The sequence below is a fragment of the Cornus florida genome, unplaced genomic scaffold (assembly GCF_030987335.1).
Source record: "Cornus florida cultivar Cherokee Brave unplaced genomic scaffold, ASM3098733v1 CherokeeBrave_3.0.0_Hap2_Chr01, whole genome shotgun sequence".
Classification (NCBI taxonomy): domain Eukaryota; kingdom Viridiplantae; phylum Streptophyta; class Magnoliopsida; order Cornales; family Cornaceae; genus Cornus; species Cornus florida.
In genome coordinates this window covers 92,587,115-92,590,080 of record NW_026775571.1, presented here as the reverse complement: position 1 = coordinate 92,590,080, position 2,966 = coordinate 92,587,115, and the positions used below count along the sequence as shown (strand labels likewise).

The 2,966-nt window shown below is 34.9% G+C and overlaps 1 long non-coding RNA gene across 1 annotated transcript; it reads left to right on the top strand.

Moving 5' to 3' along the window:
• Nucleotides 1-1,394: 1,394 nt before the first annotated feature.
• LOC132307514 (uncharacterized) lies at nt 1,395-2,576 on the top strand. The gene is made up of 3 exons (XR_009482255.1): nt 1,395-1,640; nt 1,791-1,975; nt 2,056-2,576. It is a non-coding gene; the product is annotated as an uncharacterized LOC132307514 (long non-coding RNA).
• The last annotated feature ends 390 nt before the right edge of the window (nt 2,577-2,966 follow it).

Below are 2,966 nucleotides of genomic sequence, written 5' to 3'. Positions count from 1 at the left end.
TCTTCTTGCTTCAATAGGAAAGTCCTTGCTGAAATCTCTCCTTGATCCAGTCAAATGCAAGTTGTCGAGAAACATGCTGAAAAGTTGCTGAAAAGTTGCTAACTTTTAGCAACTCATTTCCTTAAGTTAGGCTGAAAACTTCCCTTAAATGGCTGGAAGACCATTTATAGCTTTTGCCCAAATTATCCCTCACGTGACGGCCTCTCCTTTGAATTCCTTATTCCTTTGCAACGAAATTCCTATTTCATAGGAATCTCATTCCAACTAAATCTCTTCTATCTCAACTGAAATAATATATTTGAATTAACTCAAATATTAATTACCAAATTTCAACAACAACCTTATTGGATAAGGTGGCTAAATTCCAAGATTTTCTCCTCTTGTTTCTCAATTGGCCGACTTTTCTTGAAACCATACTAAACAGGTGTCGGCCCATCACTGGTCCACGTCACCACTGAGGTGGCTGCCAAGTTTTGGTGCCAACAGTTCTAGAGAGAGAGAGAGAGAAACGTGTGTATTTTACTGATAATTTGTTCAATTGCGAAATGAGGAACCCTAGTTTTGTCTGAAACATTTCAGAATACCTTGTGCTGTGGTGTGATAGATTGAAGTCCTAGGTGTGTTTTTTTTAGGGTTTGCTTCTATTAGCTTCGTTTCTCTTCAATTAAATTATGCGTAGTTTTTCGTTCTGTGATTTATCGGCTGCTTTGTTATTCATCGTTATCGTAGTTATTACTTTTCTGTTTATTTTAGTTATTTATTCTGATTACCGTCTTCTAAATTTGATTCGTACAACCCCTACATTCTTTGCTTGCAAATCATTTTAAGCTTCAGTTATGGCTTTGATTAGTTTCAGGTTGATTTTGCTTATTCTACTAAGAAGTAGACGGAGTATTGATCATTTTAAAAATTGAGGTATAAACATAAAAAATAAAAATGTCATGTTTGTGTTCCCATAACTCCAAAATAGGCTGTGCCAATAGTGTATGCGCATGAATGAATTGACCCCCAAAAAAACAATGTATGAACGTGGCATGTCTTTTGGGTTGATAATGTGCTCTGTTTAGAATGAAAGCAAATGATAGTTTGTGCTTTGTTCATACATATGATTCTTTTACGTTGCTTGATCTAATATTCATTGTACTCACATTGGAAACTGTCTTAGTCGATCCACATATAATTAAATTCAAATCGAAAATATTGATGGAAAATATTCATGAAAGCTAATAAGAATTGTAATTCTACCACATTAATGATAAGAATTGTAATTCTACCACATTACTATAAACTCTGCCCTATAATATTCCCTTTCAAGTTGTGATAGATGTTAGAAAATCTGTAGTTAGAAACACCCAATAACATATAATATAAGTATTTCTTGAAATGCGGCGGGAAATATATAATCCAGCCGTTGACAGTATTTTCCACATAATGTCTCTATAATGTTTCACTTTGGTATTTCTGTATTACTTGGCACTTGATATAATATATGTAATATATGTGTTGTTATTTTTTCATTTTTTTCCCACACCAATCTGCTTTGTCACCGTTGGCTATTGATTCTTGAATTGGATATCTAGTTTGCAAAATGTATCGAGATTGGATTGCCACAGCTCATATTTCTAGTTATTTTTTCCCAGGTAATGTTTAATTGTGTATTGCTTTTCATTACAATGGTCTAGGTTTCGAGCTTTATACTTTTTTTTTTTTTTTTCTCCATTAGAATCCTAAATCATCTTAAGCAGATTGGTGTTTTATCTCATCAGCGTCACACATCTTAATGTTTTCAGTTTATACCTCATCTAATGAGTGGGGAAAGGCATTTCTTTGACCGCTTTGCTGTTATATTCTCAGTGGTGATTGTTTGGATTTATGCTCACCTACTTACTGTGGGTGGGGCATATAAGAACGCACCTATGAAAACTCAATTAAGCTGCTGAACAGATCTTGCAGGACTTATAGGTGCTGCTCCATGGTAAGGCTAGTTGTTTGTCTTCTAATTGTGTGGTGTCATTGTTGATAACTGTGACTTATTTTTCTTCTGGTCATTTTCAGGATTAGAGTCCCATATCCATTTCAATGGGGAGCTCCCATATTCTTGTAGAGGTATTGTGCTTGTTAGTTGAAGCCTGAGATACATCATTAGACATTTGGATTGTTTCTCAGGGAACCATCAACTTGTCACTTCATATTGTTGTCTCCTATTATGCATCCGTTGTGGTATTTATGTGCTTGTGTTGTGTTTAGTTTCTCTTCTTATGCAGCTGGTACCATTCCCTAGAATGGAGGTTGGTTTTGTTAGGTAGCTTAATAGTTAGTGTATAGCCGTAAAACTTTTGTTTGTGAGTTGAGTTGTTTCTGCAAAATTTGTATGAAATATCTTATCCAAAGTTGTATTGACTTTTGAAGCAAGCACACTATTGCAGAATCTTTTTGATATTTCTATTGCAACACTTTCCTCCCTGTTAATGGCATAAACCCTCACTTTTCTACATCCATCTTTGAAACTTATTACGAGCCTAAGTTATATAATACTTGTATTGTATCTCCATGCAATTTTTTGTGTTTCTTAACCATTCTCCAAGTAGAGTTCACATTGCCTAGTTCATTTCTGGATTCTTTTACTTACACACATATATATTTTTTATTGTTGTTTTAAGTATGAAGAGTTTGATGCTTTTATAATTGGCATTTTGTACTTTGCATAGCCACATCGATTCACTGGTTTCTTTGGCAGTTTTTAATGTGGTTAGCTTCGCGAATTTATTGATCTCTTATGAACTTTTGAAATGTCAACAGTCCACTGGTGCCTTCATTGCTATGTCAAGGCATGCAAGTGCAACTCCCATGCCACTTTCTATTCTCAGTCGCGGTGTTGGTTGGCAGGTGAAATTGACCTAGTGATAATTTTGTCTGTATTTTTTCCTTCGTTAACACCTCAATGCTAAGCCTAAAAGACTCTAGAT